Source organism: Chamaea fasciata, unplaced genomic scaffold (assembly GCF_029207755.1).
Source record: "Chamaea fasciata isolate MVZ Bird 193981 ecotype frontalis unplaced genomic scaffold, bChaFas1.0.hap1 SCAF_37, whole genome shotgun sequence".
Lineage (NCBI taxonomy): Eukaryota > Metazoa > Chordata > Aves > Passeriformes > Sylviidae > Chamaea > Chamaea fasciata.
In genome coordinates, this window is record NW_027094122.1 from 1962639 (window position 1) to 1982965 (window position 20327).

A 20327-nucleotide genomic window follows, 5' to 3' on the forward strand; every position below is an offset into this window, starting at 1 on the left:
TTTTTTAAAAGGCTGCTGAGGTCAGCAGGATGGATCCATGCCATCAGCACATTTATGGAGTAAATAACGGAGATCTCATTTGAAAAAGTTCAGTTATCTCTTTATGCAAAGCTATAAAGTATTTTTACTACGCTGCACTTGGGTTTTGTTTTTATCTTCCACTTTTTTTCTGTGTTGTTTTTAATTTTCTTTTTTTTTTTCTTTCCTTAATAGAAAACTTGTCCTAGGGAAGGAATGTCCTTTGCTGCTGGTTCCCGTGTGGAGCAGCTCCCCAGGCAGAGCCCGGCAGCTCCTGGCCCTGCAGGGCTGAGGCTTTTCCCCGTTGCTGGGCACAGACTGATGGAGCAGCACTGCTGAACACGGGGACATGCAGAGGGAGCAGGAGCAGCTGCCTGTGTCCAGCTGCAGCTCCAAGGCCCAAACTCTGAGCAGACAGGGCTGGAAGAGACTGGCAGGCTCCCTGTTTGCTGTGCTGCCCCACTTGTGCCCGGCCCAGCTCTGCGGGAGGCAGAGGGAGAACCAGGGGCAGCTCCGGCCAGCCCCCAGCACAGGAACACCTCCGGCCCCGGGCCTCGGGGCACTGTCAGCACCCGCTGCTCCGGCCACGGCTTCTGCTGGCCCTGACGGCGACAACCAAACTGTGCCTGATCCCCAGGGAGCAGCAGCAGGGCCTGGATCCGATCCCTCAGTCTGGGGCAGGGCTGGGCAAACGACCCCCACAGCAGCAGCAGCAGCAGCAGCACATGGAGCTGACTTTGAGCACAGCCCCCGCCACTGTTCCCTCCCGTGGGCAGTGGTGTCACAGCAGCCTGAGGCACCCGGGAGCCCTCAGGGCCCGCAGGGACTTGAGATGGCAGCCCTGGGCTCCTGGGGGTTGTGCAAGGAACAGAGGTGAGGACTCCCTCTCCACGTGGAGCTTCCCGATGGAAAAGGCTGCTGTGAGCAGGCAGCTGCAAGGGCAGAGAAAGGAGGGTCTCGACCCCTGGATCTGTGCCACTTCCACAGTCCTGGGCAGCAGCCACCGAGCCCCGGGGGAACAGAGGGCACAGCAAGAGGGACAAAAGCAGGCAAGGTCAGAGACTGGAGAGAGCCAGACCTGGGAGCAGGAGCAGCTGCTTCATCGCACTCTTGGAGAAAGCTCTCGGCTGTTTCTAAGCGCTGAAAGGCGTGAAGGGCAGAGAGGAGGGGACACCAAACAATGCTCCTGTTTGCACACCCTCCCCTCTCAGTGTCCCAGAAGGAATTGGATGAACTGTATTCTTCTCTCTGAGTCGTCTCGTTCAGCGTGAGCAGCTTAGCACCAGGAGCTGAAGGAGCTGAAGCCTTAGGCCACAAGAGCTGACCAAGAGGGAACTTTTTGACCAAAGTAATGCTGCTAACATGGACCTGACTGAATCCAGCAGATAAAATCATGGAAATATAGAATCCTTTCTGTTGGGAAAGACCTGGGAGCTCATCAAGTCCCAGTGTTAAGCCAGCAGTGTCAAGCCCAGCACTAAAGCCTGAAGTGCCAAGGCCTGGACAAGAGGCCTGACTGAGGCCTGAACAAGCGGCCCTGAGCCAAAGGTGACCTCTCGATGAACCTTCCAGCCAAAGGTTATCTTTGTATCTGCTCGTTAACAAAATACGCACCGTCATTAGCGTTGTAATAGATGCATCCTCTCCTCAGTGAAACATGTATTGACCTTTCTGTATTTAGAAGCCAGACAAGGCCATGAAGTCTGACATCTGGCCTTGTTCGGGGCTGTAGGGTCAAAGGCAACTCCCCTGGTTCCTCCTTGGGCCCTGGCCAGGCTTTGGGAGAAACCCAAGAGGAGGATGCAAGCAGATGTTCCTGCACTAGGAGTGCTGCTGGCAGTTTGTTTATTCAGCACTATCAAAGCTGGGCCCTCTCCCAGCCAGGCTGGAGCCTCAGCTGTGGCTGGAGGCAGCTGCAGGAATTCCCAGTGTCCGGGAGAGGCTCTGCAGTCCTTGGCTGTGACAGCTTCCCCAGCTGCTGTGTGGGTGTGGGTGATGGGAAAGGCTGAGGGTAACTGGTGATGGATCTTTCTCAATCACTGCGGGCAATCCGTGGTAGTGACGGCTGGCTGCATTGCTGAGCTGCTCCTTCTGTGCTCCTTTGCTGCTTTGAACTGTAGTAAATTTCACTGATTCCTTCAGGTGGTGTCTGTGTCCTTGGTGCTGAGCCTGCCCACTGCGAAAACAAAATTGGCATAGCTTGGCCGGATCAGCACAAAATGACACTTTTTAAATCTAAAGGTGAGGAATCAGTCCTATCCGAAATTCCCGGATGGGAAGCCCTTCCCTAGAGTTCTCTGGCTCTGGAGTGGGCTGAGGTGGGAACAGATTTTTGACAGGGGCCGCTGTATTAGAGGGTGTAAAGTACCCCACACTGGCTCTGAAATGGCTCACTACTCAGCCTGAGTGGGTACCACAGTGGTCTCTTGAAAAGGAGAGACTTAGATGCCCTAAAAACCCTGGTACAGGAACAACTGGCTCAAGGACACATAGAGCCATCTATGAGCCCTTGGAACACCCCAGTATTTGTTATAAAAAAGAAATCTGCTCAGTGGAGGTTACTCCATGACCTGAGAAAAACCAATTCCATGACGGAGAGAATGGGCACATTGCAGCCTGGTGTGCCATCGATGTCCCACAATGCTGCCTGCCTCCTGGGACATCCTGACTGTGGACTTAAAGGGCTGTTTTTTCACTCTTCCATTACCCCCAGATGATACCCCAAAGTTTGCCTTGACCGTGCCTTCTATTAATAACGCTGCACCAGTGCAACGTTACCAATGGAAAGAACTTTCCCAAGGCGTGGGAAACAGCCCCACGATGTGTCAGTGGGGTGTTGCTCAGGTACTCTGATCAGTGAGAGAACAGTTGCCAGGGGCATACTGTTACCATGGCCTGGATGACATTTTGATTGCACCCCAAACCAGAAAAGAACTCTCACTGATTCAGCCAAGCCTGTTGCAAGCGTTCAAACCACTTGGGCTGCAAGTAGCACCAGAGAAAGTGCAGCAGCAACCACCCTGGAAATATTTGGGACTCAAAATAATGAACCAGACCATACAGCCACAAACAATTCCGTTTCCAACCAAAATTCTAACTCTAAACGATGCACAAAAACTCTTGGGTACCATCAACTGGGTCAGACCTTACCTAGGACTGACTGACTCTCAACTAGCACCTTTATTTGACCTCCTAAAGGGTGACTCTGAATTAACTTCCCCCACAAAATTAATCCGAGAGGCAAAAGCTGCTGTTGAAACAGCAGAGCAAGCTATCACCAACAGACAAGTCCACCGGATATGCCCAGAGGTGTGGATCACTGTGTTTATTCTCATTGTTAGTTTTCATCCTACTGGTGTTCTTGGGCAGTGGAATCCACGCTGGCCTGATCCTTTGCACATTCCAGAATGAATGCTTCCACCTCATCAAGCAAAAAAGACGGCACCCACCGTCTTTGAACTAACTGCACAGTTAATTATCAAATGTTGTCGCAGGTGTTTACAGTTGAATGCTACGGATGCTTCAAAAGTTGTCTTGTCTCCGTGACACAAGAGCAATTCTAATGGTGTTTTGCTAACAGTACAGCCTTGCAAAGTGCTTTGCAAGGACACTGGAACGCTTTGGGCACCTGCCCGACGTGTCTGTCCTACCTTACGTCCTGTCCAAGACCACCAGCAGCATTCTCCTGGTGGCCCCTCCACAGACGGTGTGGAGCCGTGTGTGGAACAGTGCTGGAAACAGCTTGTTCACCGACCTCGTGGAGAGCTGGGACTCTTAGAGTGACGGTGCATTTAAGGATTCTGTTTGTTTACAAACTGGTTTTCTGTTTACAGAGTGGTTTTTTCTGTTTACAAATTGTTTTTCTGTTAATTGTTAATCTTGTTAATTCTGTTAATTGTTTTTTCTCAGGGTTTTAAAAGTTGAACGTTTTCTTGTTTTAGTGTTAAGTTGTAGTTTGGAACCATAAGCAGTTAACCTGTAACATGCCAGCCCGGAAGATTGTGATCTCGCCTGACAGCTCCTGGGAGTGAGTGCTGCAGCTCCAGTGGTACATGGGACACATCACTGGCTGAGCAGAATTAAGTTTGTCAAAACCTCCTTCCAATTAAACCCATGCTGTCTTGTGTTACCCTGTCTGCAAAAGGGCCCTTGCAAATGGGATAACGGAAAACAATCTGCATTTTAATAAAAGCAAAGGCAGGAGATGTAGCAGGGTCCAGCTGGTTCACAGCTGGGCATAATGAGTCTGATCATAACAGACCCAACTGGGCTGACCTGGCTTGTTCTAGAAGTCCCCGGGGGAACAAAGAGCTCAGCCAAGCCCATCCAAGCCCTGGCTGCAGACACACCCCTGGCCAGAGATGTGGGCAGTGCAGAGATTCCCAACCAGTTGGCTTTCCAAGCCCGGGAAATTCAAACTCACCATAAAAGGGAGCTTGGAACAATAAATTGTGGCTGTTGGTCAGAACTCAAGAAGATACTGTGTGGTGTGTCTGTCTCCAACCCACCAGCCTCGTGTTCCACTATGTCTAAATCTGTGTTTCTATCTATATCTCTATCTTTATATGTGAAACAATAATAATAATGTGCAGTAATGCTGACAATACTGATTTGCCACCTTTGGCTGCTCAGGGATGTGACACTAAATACCCTACAGAAAAGCATTGGCCACGACTCAAATGTCAGTGCTAAACTTTGTGAGACTGCTTGCAAGGAATAAAGGAGGAAGGGCTGAAATTGGCGATTTTTATGGGGTTTGCTGATACTGTGGTGTGGAATGCTTTGTCTGTTACTGTGAAAATACAGTGATTTGGACTGCTGGTGTTTTCATGTACCAGACTATTCACAAGCTGCAGGATCATCAAACAGACAAAGGGGCAGTTGAAGGAGCAGGTGAAAAAATGAGGAGATGGGAACCTGTCCTGATGGAGAACCCATCCCACAGATGTTCTCCATACCCTTAACAATGGACCCAGTGGGGAAATGGAAACCCCTGGATGTGCACAGCTGCGCCCAGTTTGCGAATACAACCGTGCACAGTGAGACTTTGACTGCTGGGGAAATTGTTCTGGGTGTGATGGCCCCTGACAGGGCCACCCCAGAGGCTGCAGGGCTGGACCTTCATGCGTTAGAATTAATTAGGACAAATCAGAAGCAAATGAGAGTTATCAATACAGGAATAGGAACTCAGATTTCTCCGGGACACTGGAGGTTTGAGAACTGCTCACTGGAGCTTGGCCTTGAAAAGCGTTGATGTCATGGGAGAAGGAATTGATGCAGATTGTCAAGGAGAAATCAAAGTCATCCTTTGAAACAATAGTGAACAGAGTGGATTATTTAAGCCTATGGCGTGGCAGCAATTACTGATATTGCAGTTTGAAAAACAGTTGTGAAGAGAGGAGATCCACAGTGTCACTGCGGTCCCCTGGCTCCACAAGGCCCTGCAGGCTCCCAGGGCACCTTTGGTTCTATGGGGCCCGCAGGGTTTAGCTGGCGGGCAGGGTCAGCACCAAAGAGACACGCACCAACTTAAGGAAGCCCAACCCCACCGCGGGAGGACCCGCCTCCCGCCGGGGCTCTGCCGGCACCGCCACCGGGACCCCCAAAAACACCTCCCGGGGACCCCCCATGTCCCCTTGAGGGGCATCTGCGCCTCAGCTCTGGAGCCCTGCCAGATCCAAACATCAAGCTGCCCGGCCCCGACAGAAAAAAGCCCCGGGAGCCATAAATATATTTTCTGTGAGCTCCAAACATCCCTCCCCGCTTCAAAAAAACCGCCCAGGATATTTGGGGCGCGCTCCCCCTCCCCGGTCACCCGCAGGATACGGGGGCGATGGTCCCGGGGCGAAGGAGCTGCAGATCCAGAGAGCAGTGAAGTCACGCAGTGCCTCCTCTGCCGGCTCCAGCTCCTCCATCCCTCCTCTTCCTCCTCCTCTGTCCCTCCTCCTCCTCCTCCTCCTCCTCCTCCGTCCGTGCGGCCGCGGGCCGGGAGCTCTCGGGTGAGCGGGGCCGGGCCGGGACACGATGGGAAAGGGGTGGGTCACCCCCAAACCGAGCTGGGGGCAGCGGAGGTTTGGGGGAACAACGGGAAAGGGGTGAGAGGGGGGGGATAGGGGGAGGTGGGACAGCGGGAAGGGAGTTCCCAGTCGGGGTCCCCCAGTAAACCCCAGGACTCCCAAGCCCTGTCCCAGCGCCCACAGTTCCCTCCACAGCCCCGGCTGAGTGGGGGGCTCAGCCCAGGACCCGTCATTGTCTGGGGCTCCCTCGAGTGCAGCAAATGGGAGAGTGCCCCCCAGGGTGGAGTTTTGGGGGTCTCCCCACCATCACGGCTTTAAGAACCCCCGACAGTCAGGCGCCGCTTTAACTCCCCTTGGCAGGGCGACACCACTCCCGTTGATTCCGGTAGTGGAGCCCCCATGGGGGGCTTGGGGGTCCCGGGAGGGTTTGGGGGTCCCGGGGGGGTCTGGGGCTACCTGGGTGATGCCGATGGTGGTGATGAGGACCCCGTGCCAAGTATAAACCTTCTCAAGGGGGCTTGGGGGCGTGTTGGGAGGTCCCATGGGAATTTTGATGTCCTGAGAGGGTTTAGGGGGTTCGTACAGGGCGTTTGCAATCTTGGGGAGTTTTTGGAGGGCCCCAGGGATGTTTTTGGGGTTCCAGGGCAGGTTGGGGTGTCTCGGGGAGATTGGAGGTTCCCAGGGAGGGGCTGGGGGGTACCTGGGCAGGGCAGGTGACAGAGCTGGGACCCCGTGCCGGGTCCGAGCCTTCTCACTGGGCAGCGTCAGCATGTTCAGGTAGATCCTGGGGGACCCCGAGGGTCACCCCAATTCCCAGGGGACCCAAAATACTAAGGGCTCCCCTGAACTCCCTCACCCCTGGATCTGCTGCGGGCAGGGGGACACCAGCACTCGGCCCCTGCCCCCACTATCATGGGGGGGCTGTGGAAGAAACCAGGGGGGCACAGACAGGTCAGGGTGGAACCCCAGAGTCCTGGAGGAGGGGACATGGGGACAATCCCAGGAATCCCCGTGAGGGGCTTAGGGGGGACCCAGGAGGATTTGGGGGCGGACTGGTGGGGTCATGGGGGCATTTCCAGGAGTCTTGGGAGGGGGGGAAGAACAGGGTGAGCCCCCAGGATGGGTTTGGGCAGAACCGGATTGGAGCTTCCAGACGCTGAATCCGATGAGGAGAATGACCACGATGGCAGCGATGACGGACACAACGACCACCAGGGTGAGATTCCTGCTGGATTCCGGCTCTGGGAAGCACGGGATGGTGAGGAGGGGCAGGGGAACCTCCATCCCACTGCGCCACATTCCCAAACTCCCAGTTACCACATTCCACATTCCCCGCCTCAGCCCAGGAGAAGATGCCGGGCTCCGGCATTCCGGGATGCTCCACCCGGCACCGGTGCTGCTCCCGCTCCTCCGGCAGCGCCTCGATCCTGGCCCGGGGGGGGAAGGCGCCGTCACTGTTGGGAATGATCCCGGATTTCATCCCCCTTCATCCAGCTGATCCCCGTGGTGCTGGGGTAACATCTGTACGTGTGGCAGGACAACATCGGGAAACAAAGGTTTACTTAACCGAAACAAAGAGGTGGACAAAGGTGGAAGGGGGAGATAACGCAGGTAAAAGACAAAGCTTGAGGCAGCTGCGTGCTTTTCTTTCTCCGGCGTTCGGGGAGACGCGTGTCTGCCGCTCCTCGAGGATCTCAGCCGCCGCAAAGCACGCCGAGCAGAGAACGGCTGTTGCTGGCTGGAGGAGTTTCACTGTGGCCAAAGGGATCCAGTCCTGGGAAATCTACTGTCACCAGTTCAGCCTGAATCCTGAGTTTTCCCTGCCACCTGCGGGAGCTGGTCCAGGCCCTGCCTCGCCTTCGGCTCCTTCGGCGTTGCTCCTCTTGCTGCAGCGTGACCCTGCACCCCCTGCGCTGCCGGGACATCCTGCCCCTGCCTGCCGGGACACCCTGCCATCCCAGCGACCAGCCCGGGACTTTTCCACTGTTTCAGCTTGGTGCTCTGAGGATCCTGCAGGGACAGCGAAACCAAACTGCCCTGGGTTTTGTGAAACAAAGCCCTCAGGGTTCTTGGTACTGTTGTCGTTTGTCATTAATGCTGTAGTTGTTTGGGGGGGGGGGAGTTTTTTGTGTTTGTTTGCTTTGTATTACATACTAGTAAAGAACTGCTATTCCTATTTCCCAAATCTTTGCCAAAGAGCCTCTGATTGTAATTTTACCTGGCAGATACCTGTCTTCCCAAACCAAGACAAGGAGGAAGGACAAATCTCACTCCCTCCGCTTCCAAGGAGTGTATATTGTGCGTTGTATACTCCCTTGGGGTGTTTGCCACCTTTCCTGAGGGTGAACTTGTAGGATTTGTTGCAAACTTATTCACAAGAAATGTTGTGTGTACCTATTAGAGTTTTAGAGTGAGTTAGGGATTTGGCAAAGGTGAATTGTTTAAGTTGAAAATAATTTTTGAGTGTAACAGATCAACCCCTGCATACTACAGATAAAAATACTTGCAAGAACCTTTCCCTTTTTCATTTATCATTATGCACACTGCTTCACTGGAAAAGGCCTCACAGGATGTGTTTGGAGAGGAGCCAGCTGTTCCATTAAACAACAAGGAATATTTGACTTTTGAAAGAAAGAGACAAAAACATGCCATTTTTTTTAATGGCACGTTCTTAGTTATCAGATTAACAACATTTTTGGAGGGGTATTCAAGCAAGTATTAAGCGTAAAACATACAAATAAACGTACTCTTACTTTCAGCAATCCTTTAAGAACTGGAGACTTCTCTTAAAGCAGGATCCCTTTCCTTCTGGGTGGATCACCTTTAGGTATTCCTCCTAACAAGCTGCAGCTGTCCCATGTGACACTAGCAGGGGCAGCTCTGGGCCGTGGTGCTTCCCCAGGAGTTTTTTGCGGCTGACTCTTGCTTAGGTAATTTAGCAATTGTGCTGCCACCTTCGGGATCCCCAAAAGGTCTGTCTCCCACATGCCTGCATGTTGCAAGACTCTATTTCATTTCCATATGTTCCTCTTTTCTGTGCACGATTGGTCTTTGGACAGATAGAGGAGGGGTTTTAGCACCTGTTAATGAATTAATTAAATGGTGGATGTACTGATGTAATCTCTACAAAATGATTCTGTTAGATACTTTGGAGACTTCTGTTTTGCTTGTGTGATCTTTACTATTTGAGGGAAACTTTGAAACTCCTGATGGGCCTCGAGTGATTTTTACTTCTTGGACAGACCATGCTTCTCTTGTCTTTCTACTTGTTGTCCCCTTAATTTTAGCCCCTAGAGGGTAAAAAAGTGGGAGCTGGCTGCTGAAGATTGATAGCAGAGATTTTTTTTGGCTTGGTTGTCGCACTAGTGATTCCACGTGGTATATTTTGATGCTTTTCAGTTTAGATTGCTGTACAAGTATGAAGTTAAGGCATTAAAAAAAAACCCTCAAATTTGTCTCTTCAACGGGCTCTAGTACAATTACGTGGTAGTAAATGCATCAACAAATATTGGTTTTAGTTATTTTTTGAAATAGCTCTTAAAAAGCATCCCAAATCTTGAGAATTCATTGGAGCCTTCCTTAATTGTTTGGCATTTCAGTGTGTGTAGGCAGTAGAGCATGTGAGCAGCTGTAACCACGTTCGTGCGGTCAGTTTTGCAAATACATGAAAAAACTTGCTCATGGGAGAGTCACAGCCCACTTGTGTTTACAACCTGAGACTGGTATAGTGAGTAAAAACAAGCTGGGATACTTGTAGGAACAACAAAAACCCAGGAAACCTTGAGAAATCTTTGGAATCAAAATTATTGTGTGTTTATGGCCAATGCAGTGCTAAGAGAGCCAGGACATGTGGCATGTTAATGTTTGGGTTTGGTTTTTTAGTGTCCACTTAAAATTAGTAACGTGGCTCAGATTTTTCAATACAGATCTCTTAGGTACTGGAGGTAGTTAAGTGTGTCATACTAAACACTCTTGGAGTTGAAAATGTTGCTTTGTGTGAGTATTTATATTTTCTGAAACTCAGCTGTGCATGCTTTTTGTTGGCCGTTGAAATGCTGTAACCACAACTGAATTGAAATTGGTCGGTTCAAAGGAGCTGATACAATTTTATCTGTTTGCTCATCTAACTTAGAGCAAGAAATAGGCACAGACTCTGGACTGAGGGATGTTCACTGGTATGTTTGAAAATTTATGTTTGATATTTGAAGTTAAATATCATGAGGAAACCTCATAAACAGGGGTGAAATTCAACATGTAAAGTGCTTGTTTTCCTTTGTGGCCTTGTGTGAACTGTCTTGCAGATCAAACTTCTAACTCCTTCTATGTGAGTTAGCATTAGCAATAAGTGGCAAAGTCCATCCTGTTGTTAAGAATTTGGATGCTGTGTAGGGTAAATCCACCTTTTCCCCCTATTGTTTGGCCTCTCTTCTTACCATTTCTGTAATCATCAATGATTGAGTAAATCCCCAAGAGCATTTTGTGGTAGTGATGCAACCACACTTGCCATTTTGTGAGTGTGTGATAAATACGTATTAAATGGTACCAAATGAGCTTAGCAGAGATAATAGGTTGTGTGCTTTCCTCTAGAGGCAAGAACACCAGGTGTGGCCTGGTGTTGGGATCGTGGATCACAGGAATCAGTCGATGACCTCAGTTTTAAAACACCAGTCTGGCTGCATTTGGTCTGCTCTGCTCTCACCTGGAATCTCTGCTGTATGTGCAACTACAAACCCTTGGTTTATAAATTTGCTTAAAACATTACAAATCTCATACTGATGTAAGACTGCTCCTGCGAGGAAAGGTTTATTAAAGAAACAAATCTTACGTGAGAAGAGTGCAGAGAAGAGATGCATTTTGCCATAGCTGTATGGCTGAACCTATGGGGGTGGACAGAAATTCTGAATCTTTTCTTCCAGCCCCTGTGTTGGAGGAAGGGTTAGGTTGGAATCCTGCAGTTTTCTAAAGTAGTGTCTTGGAAGAGAGAGGAATGAGTCCCAGACTGAGCCTTCCTTTAGGAGAGGAAGTGCAGGTCCTGAGGTGGATATCTGCAAGGAGTTTTAGTAGTGTTACTAGACAGAATATGTATATTTTAAAACAAAGATAACTGTGTTCTGATGGATTCCCTGTATAATACTTCCCAGGTGTTGATGGTATGGTTCATAATCTGGACCTGTGCAACTGTAGTTGCTTTTCTTGACAGTCTCAGTTCCAATTCTGCGTTATTGGCTTTTATAGCAACTGGAGAGAGCCAAGTGGCAGAGCAGTTTCCTGTGGATGGATGCTGAAAATGTCTGAGAAGAGATTGCTAGTTGGGTTTGAGTTGTTCTTTCAGTTATTCTGTAGAAGATGTCTCCTTTGAAAAATGCAGCTGGGTGAGTGGAGTTTCTCCAGGGTGATCTGGCCTGGGCTGTGGCTGTGGGTCACTGCTTATACTGGCTCCAGCTGCTCAGAGCACCGAGGAGAATTTGGGGTTCAGGCTGGCAGCACACAGGTCCTCCAGGGAGGGCAGGAGTAAGATTCCTGGTGTTTTCTGATCTTCTGCCTGATAGCTGGGCAGGGTGAGTTTTCAGGCCTCTCCTGCTTGGAATACAAGCTTGGGGTATAAGATATTGTTAAGTAGGGCACTCCACAAGTCACCATGCTTGTCTGCTTCTCTGCTTTCTTGCAGGGAGCAAATACAGCTGTTCTTTACAGATGGCTTTGCTACTACCCTTCATATTGGGCCGTGATCTGTTCATTCATTGACTTTGGTAGAGGTTTGGTTGTGGGTGAGTTCTTTGGAGAACAATTACTATCCCCAATTACAGACAAAAACAAAATAATGAATTCTCCCACAAAATTGTGCCTCTACGAACATAACTATAAAATGCAGTGATTACTGCTGCTGCTGCTCACTCGGTGACTTGTGTGAAAACTGGATGTTGGCTCATGGGGCACAGTTTTATTAAAAGTGTATTGGGAGTTGTGGGAAGGTTCCAGGGGGTTAAATGTGGATTTTATTTTGTCTCTTTGTTTTCCAGTAATGATGATTTTAGTCTTCGTAGTATCTGGGAAGCATTAAGTTGTCAGGTGCCTTGAACTGCGTTAATCCTCTCTGGCTGGAACAATTAGGCACTGAGAATCCCAAATGGCGAATGGTTTTGGTTACTGTGCTTCTCAAGTACTCATAACAGAGCTTCAGGTGCACAGTCAGGAAAAACAGGAATTGCAAAGTTTAAAGTTTTCATTCTTCTCTCTCCATTGCTGATGTTTTTGCAGATTTGACAGTGTTTTGAAGAGGCCAGAAAGGTGAACACGCACACCCTCCTCACTGTGTTTGGTTGTGTCTTGTTATCCAATTAGATATTGAAGTCAGTATTTGGGTTATTAATTGTTTAGCCAGGAGCAGAACCCTGAAATATATGAATTCCCTTCTTTGTATAAATGTTTTTCTAAAGATGTTTGCTGGATAAATAGTGTTTTATTTTAATTAAGATGAAATTATGGAATCAAATTTAGGAGGAAGATAATTTGCTCAGGGTAGCCCCATTTTCTTCTTAAAATGGTACTTGGGCATTATTTGTAATGGTATTTTTCAAGTACTTTCTGGATAAAATGTACTAAGGAAACAGCATGGCGCTGTCTGTAGCAGTGCCTCAAACTCATTAAAAATCTACACTTAAGGGAAAGAAATAAGAAACAATAGGCAAGCTGAGATCAGAAGTTATTGATCCCTTTGATCTCACCAAAAATCAGTGGGGGTTTTGACTTGTATGTTATTAGTAGCAGGAACTGACTTTAGCTAAATCAAATTAGCTGGTTTTGGGGAAAAACCCCAATACCAGGTGGTGGTGAAAAGTGGCCAAGTGAAGAAAAAAGTGTGAGTTATTCTGGCCTAAAGAAAGAGGGTTTGTGGTCAGTGGGAACAAGGAAATAACCTTCACTTTTTCCTTTTGGAAAGTGCCTTTTTCAATACTAGTGCAAGTGCTTTACCTTGAGGTGTGACCTTTGCGGTGAGCAGTTTTCTGAAACATCTTCCATGTGATGTGCCCTGTGGCACTGGCAATGAAAACGCAGTGTATTTTTAAATACTCTTAAAATAGGGATTGCTAAACTACTTCTCTGAAAGCATCTTCCCTTCAGTTCACCAGAAGTTACCAATTTGAGCAGTCAGGTGTACTGTATTGCTGTTTCTGCTTAGTGTTCTTAGTTCTCAAAACTGAAATGCCATTTGAAGGGATTGTGTGTTGCTCAGTAATGTCAGTGTTGTTCTAATGTCATAATCTCTGTGTGAAAAGCGAGAAATGTCTGAACTGGAGATAAGTGGTCTAACAGACAGCAGAAGATCAACCTCTCGACTCAGTATGTGCCTTTCACATATTTGGCTTATTTTTGCTCCTATTGTGCAGCCACTGCTTAAAGTTGTGTCAGGCTGCTGTGGTCAAGCTCCTTTTTTGTTTAGGGTTCACCTGGTTACCTGACATCAAAGCAATTTCATTCTAGGATGTTGGATGTTGGTTTTTTAGTATGTGGAATACCAGGTTCGGCATGAGCTGCAGAAGTGAGCTGCCTTGGAGCAGAGCATTGAGTCCCAATCTTGCAGATGTGCAAGTTGCACTCACAATTTCGGCTCCTTAGGTTCAGAAACGATTCTGTGGAAAGTTCTGCCCAGTGTTCTGCTATTTAGAGTATCTGTGTGGAGAACTCTAAGGAGCCCTGGTCTTGGAATGGGTTATTCAGTTATCCTTTAAGTATTGCTGGAGTGCTGCTCAAAGAGCTGGCTGTGCTAGAAATGGCATTCTGCAACAGCGCAAAAGTGATCCATAACACAAGTAACCCTTTGAGACAATGTGATAAAGGAAAATACTGAATCTGTATGTTCAAGATCATCCAGTTGTAGAGTTTAGTGGAGTTCTCACACCTGCAGTGCTGAATTATAGGCATCGTCTGTGGCGAAAGGCAAAGTCATCACAGACGTTAAGTGCAGCATATGGTTCTGTATAATAAAATTCAACTCGTGCTCTCCGCTTTAGCCTCTACCATATGGTTTTGACTTAATTTGTAGCCATTTGTTCTGCCAGATAAGTTTAAGAAAAAGTTACACAGTGATTTATCATTCGAAGAAAACCTCCGTGTTTCCTGCCCTGTCATTAATGAACTTGGATCAATTATTTGATCAGTCTACCAAAGTTGTTTGGGTTTACCTATTAAACAGTTAAACAGCTATTAAATAGCTATTAAACAGTTCTGTTAAAGGTGTCAATAGCGCAAATAAGCATATGGTTTAGCTAGTCAGAGACAATCTGATATAGAAAACTTTGTATGTGATTCTCGTGACAGGATGAAAGAGTAACTTGGAGTTTGTTTGGTAGTAAAAGTACGTAATATTTTTTTAGAATAACTGTGTGGGGATTGAGCGTGTGTGTTTAAATACTTATACATGTCTACTCTGAGAAATGAGGGGTCAGACGTGTCTCTCCAGGGCTTTGAACATAATTCAGGTAAAAGTTCCATGTTGTACCCCATCTTAATTTGAATGCCGAGGTCCAAGTGAATCTTTCAGTTCTGTTATGTAAATGGTGACATTTGAGTATTTTTGTTAACTATCGTACATGAAAATATAATGCTGAAGAAGTAAGAGTTGCCTCATTAGGCTGAAATATGGGCGTCCATTGGTCTAGCAAAGTTTCTGTGCTTATGAAAACAGGAAATGTATTTTTACTTTTCTCCTGTTAGCAAGAGATTCTGTTAGTGATTCCTTCGTGGATCTTTAGGGGGGTGCAGGTAGTCCTGACTGCTCTGCTTTCTGACAAATCAATTTGGTGTGCTTTACCTTTGGTGGAAGATTAAAGGGGAAAATACTCTGGTATATCAGATTTTCCTTGGAGGCAACTCGTGACTTAGTAGTTTGGAACAAATGCTTTCCATGTGGAATAGGCAGTAAAGGGCTCCTCTGTAAGTGTGAGTGATACTGAAAGAGTGCTTGTCACCTGATGCTTTGTTCCTTTAAGTATTGTACATTTAGGGTATTTTATATTCTGTGTAAATGTGTACAGAAATGCTTTTAGAGCAACAAGTTTGTGTTAATATGAGCCTAAAAGAAAAGTCCTTACCTGGTGTAAATTTGATGTTTGTTGGTGGCTGTAAGGTAACACAGCTAGATGCGGTGTAATACAGGACGAACACGCTTTCACAGGTGCTGGTTAGATTCTCCTTTATTTCATTTAGAATCTTCCTGACTGACAAGACAGGATTTCTTCACCGTGGCTTTTTATTTAGCATTTATTACATATTGACTGGCACTTTTCACTTAAAACAGCAGTGTTAGCTGGCCCCTTGTAACTGTGTGAACATCTCAAACGTGAGGAGTTGAATCCAGTGCTTTGAACAGATAGCCAGAGCGCGGAGTGCCAGAGGTGGTGCTAATGTGGGCAATGGCTTCCTGTATGCCTGGAGCCAGATTTTATCTTTATACTTTGTATTGGGATTTATAAAATGTGGCTGAGCGGTGTTTTTCTGGATTTGATGCATTTGGAAGGCAATTTTTTCTTCTGAGCACGTCCCCGTGTGTTGTTTTTGGAATTTTAAGATGCCTGTCCTGGTGGGAAGTCAGTAATAAGCATAATGAGAAAAACCCAACCCTGTTCTTCAAATTAATCCACAAGCCCACTGGAACTCCTTGAGTTTGATGGAAAAGTGACATTAGTCAACAAAAATTACATTCTAGTCTCACAGCTCATGTATTTTTTGGCACACTGCTGTGTGCATCCTGCCTGCTGCACAGCAATATTGGGAACATCTGGAAATAAATTTGTGGGTAAAGGTGAAAATTAATTATGTGCCTAACTCATCTCTACATGCAGTAAATGATGATATGGAAGTATTCTCTCTGTTAAATGCTAGGCAGGTACTGGATTAGGTGAAAACAAAATTGAAGGAAATTGAATGTTTTGGTACTACCGAGGAGCTCGAGCTCAAAGGCTTGCCAGTCCTGGGAAAGAATAAACATCAGCAGTGGGGCTGCTCCAGTGCATAAGTGCTTCCCAGGAGTAGAAATACTGAAAACTGTACTTGGAACCTTGAAAAGGAATAATATCACCCTGACGCGAGTTCTGTTCTTAGTTTGTAGATGAATATGCCTGAGTAGCTCAAGGGGTAATTCAAATTGGATGACCGAAGGATGGGGTTGCATGGAGGAGCTCTTGGGGTAACATTCAAATGCTGTGGTTAGCTCTGTCTCGTGTTTATCTGTATTTTCTTCCTTCACTACCTTGAAATACCAAATATTCCCTGTGGTCTAATGAGATGCTGCTGTCCTAACTTCCCTGTGTTTGCTGTTGAGTAATATTTTGATTGTCATCATTTCAACAAAGAAAGATGTAGAGGCAAAGAAAGGCCCTCAAAATGAATAATGAGCTGTCTTTCTATTAAGTTCACGTTGAACACTTTATATTATTCATTCTCTATGCTCCAACTGTGCTTGTAATGTTGTCTGATAGTGAAGTATGAGCTTCATACGTAAGAACATGAGACTCTTGCAGTGTGGGAGCACAAGCTCTCCTGGGACCAGATCAGGGTGTGGAGGTTCTGGTGGCTTTTTTTTTTTTAGAGCTTTTTTTGATATGTGGAGTTTCAGAGAAGTTTTCAGTGACTCTTTTGAGCTCTGACAGAAGAGGGAGTATCTGGCTTTACTTTTCAAGACAAAGCAATAAGCTCAAAATGCATATGTGTACTTTGTTAACAATACCTACTGAAATTTCCTCAAGTGCTTTGATTGAACATCACGTGTAGCAAACTACAGAAAGAGAATGATTCATTACTTTTATTGCTTTTGACTGAAAAGGGGAGATAGAAAAGGGTGTGTTTTATTCATTGATCATTGAGAATTGTATTGGCATGGGTAGAACCATTTTTAATCTTTTGTCTCTGTTCCTTTATTAGGCAACAGCTGCAGTCGTTTGAAGTAAATTGTCCATTAAAGCACTCTTTTGGCTTTTGACAAATTGCATCAAACTGCCTCCTTCGGGGAGACACAGCCCTGAGTAGTTGTGCAAGTTTATTCTTGTTGCCAGAGGCAGAAATTGCCTGAATTTCAGAATCTGCATGCACAGAGGGCAGCAGAAATAAGCAAAGGGAAGCTTTATTTCTGGTCAAGTGCAAGTAGAGACATAAGAAGCCTGTCCTTGTTTGGTTTGATGGCACAAAATTGCATTTTCACTCATATTTGTTTCCAACAGTTGTCAATCTGTAATAATCTGAGTAACTGTTAGAACCATGGAAACATTCTTGGATGAGTATCAGACCCGTGCTTGTGTGTCTCTCCCCTGGGATAGTCCCCCTTACCTGGAAAATGAGGAGCTCAAACAGGGGCAGCACTGGGAGGAAAGTTGAGATGAGAAATTTAGAGATAGAACAGAGGCAGTCAGTTCTTTAAGCTTACAGTTGTCAAAAGTCACTGCTGACTTTAAAGTGTGCACCTTGGACACCTACTGTAGAGTACATGTGAAATATTCACATTGCTCAAGCAATTAATTTACTATCAAATGGGTATGTCTTATAAGCTCAGAATGTAACCTTAATTAGCACAGGAAATTTAGTCAAAATGTTCTATTCTTATGAAAATTTTATTGCCTGATCTCATTAGTCTGTTTTGTCTCATTTGTATGTTCATTTAATGGATTGGAAGCCTGTGTTTTCCCTAGATATGCTTTTAAGAGAAGCAATATCAGTTCAGCTCTTGTTCTTCCTGCAGTTTGTGCACGGGCAGGGACACTGACCAGGGCATCTCAGCTCTGCAGAATGACTGAGTAGGAATTTCGTGAGTGTTGATAAGTAGTCAATCTACAAGAGGTCAGCTGTGATTAGGGCTGTGAGGAAAAACTGCAGAGGGGAGGAAAGACGACTTGAGCATGTGGCACAGGTAGAGTTTGAGCTGAGAACAAACTGCCAAATGAACAAGCCAGAACGAGTAAAATTGTAGGTTTTGGAGGAGAGCAGAGTCATGTCTGTACCTTGTGCATTTGCCAGTCATTGCTGGTAGTAGGATCTGGCTGCCATCTAACAATGGGTATATTCTTTCAAGAAAAGTGTCTTTCTTTGATATTTAAATTTTTTTTGTGCTTGGGGAAGAAGGTTGCTCCACCATTTTGCAGGTAGTATCTTGTGTGCAGGTGTGTGTCCAAAGCAATAAAAACAACCTGAGTAACCCTTTTAGGAGGCAGAGATGCAAACAGAGCTTGACAGAGTTATGTGCCTCAGGCTTTCTTAGCAAAGAAAATCTCCCTCAGGGGGCCCTAGGGGTAATTAACAGGAGAAAAAAAAATACCCCAAACCAAACAAAATTTAAAAAAAAAAAACAGGATCCAGATGTAATTCATTCTCACAACAAATATTTACAAAATCCTCAGCCTCAAAAAGGTGTTTAGACAGTGGAATGTTTTCTTATTTACGTTGAAAAAACTGCATGCAGAAGAGAAAAAGCCTTACTGGCCCTTAATAGACTTCCTTAAGAAATATTTGATCATGTGAGACAAGATGGGACAGTCTTTGTTGGTTTTTGTCGGATTTCTGTGAAAAGCAGAAAAACTCATGGGGTTTTTTGAAATGGACTCTAATGAAAAAGTGTACTATTGTCCACAGAGTCTGTCCAAAAGCTGAAGGCAGCTGCATCATGGGGATGGTTGTGGTTGGAAGGCACTTCTGGAGGTGGCTGAGTCCAACTGCTCTGCTTGGAGCAAGTTAACTGGGGCAGGTTGCTCAATGCTGTGTCCAGCTGGGTTTTGAATATATCTATACTTTGAATATAGCAGCAAGTTTGGGACTTGACAATCGTCCTGATGCTTAAGGAAGTTCTGTCTCTGATACAGTCTGTCTGACCACTTCTCCAGCCTGGAGAGGTGTCTTTGAAAGTCAGCACCACCAGCTTTTCTATCAGCCAGTCTTCCTAGTTTGGTATCTCCAAAGTGGTGAAGGCCCATGTGATGCCATCATCAAGGTGGTTAGTGAAGGACGGCAATATTTGCCCCAGTATTTGCCCCTGGGCTCTACCACTGCTGGCCTTTGTGCTGCTGACAACAACCCTTTGAACCCAGCAGCTGAGCCAGTTTTCAATCCAACTTACCCAGTCTGAACTTCAGCCGTTTGTTTGTCCTCTTTGCACATTTACCTTGGCAGTAGAGATTTTTGTTGTGTAACTTCACTGTCAGCATCAAATTACAGAGGTTGAAATGCATCCTCTACTTTTAGCAAGTTGAGAGGTAGGTGCCATTGTATAACAGGATTTCTTCAGCCCCTCTGGAAAGGAATTTTAATGAATGCTTTAGGTGATATTTAAGGAGTGTGAACTTTGGCAACTTCTTGAACATTTTCAAGTGGTTTAAACGCATCCATACTGACTTGTGTTTTCGGAACTCGCACTTGAAATGTACTAAAATATAACTGCCTGAGAAGCACAAGTTGAGGATCAATAGTGATGAAATAATTTTAATAGGCAGGAGTATTTATTTAGCAGCAAACCTAAGGGCTCAGCAGTTACACTAATGTGTAGTGAAAAACCTCAGTTCCTAAAATATCAGATGATGTTCAGAAGTTGACTGTCCTGAAAACATTTCTGGAGTGCAGAAGCACAAAGCTGTTGAATACTCTCTTGTTCATGTAGAAGATATAGTTTTTAAAGTTTACAGTAGTCCCAAATGCGGTGTGAAAGTATTTTTTCTTCATACTTTTCAACAAATATTATCTTAAATGACTTGAAACCACAACTGAAGAGCAAAAGGGAAATTAGGAGGCTGGGAAAGAGAGGCCCACCTTTTCAAGTGTTTCTTTTTTTGTTTCTTTCAGTCACTTTTGAAGCATTAGTCGATAGCTCCATAATCTTCTCATTTATTGTAGCAGCAATACTTTTTAGGCCAAGGAACAAGTTAAATAAAGATGAAACTCTCAGCTAGAGGGCTTGGGTTGGGCAGCTGAAAGCTATTGGAAAGGAGGGTTGTTTGGTTGTTCATCTTCTGGAATAGAAAATGGATTAGGGAAGGCCTGATGATGCGGCGTACTGAATTTCCATGAAGGAGCAAAGGTGGGGAAGATCTAAAACAGGGACAATTCTGCACAGGAAGGAAGGGGATAAATCACGGTAGTTTAATTGCTGCTTCAGTGTTGGTTGTTCTCTCTCTGTTAGCAGAAGCAGGGGTGGGTTTTCCAGTCGACTTGCTTTGACTGACTGAGAGCCACTCACACTGTGGCTAAGTGCCACTGCTGATTAAAGATGGGTCTGCAGTTCCTGAAGGAGTGAGGAGTGTTGCACTTCAGTCAATG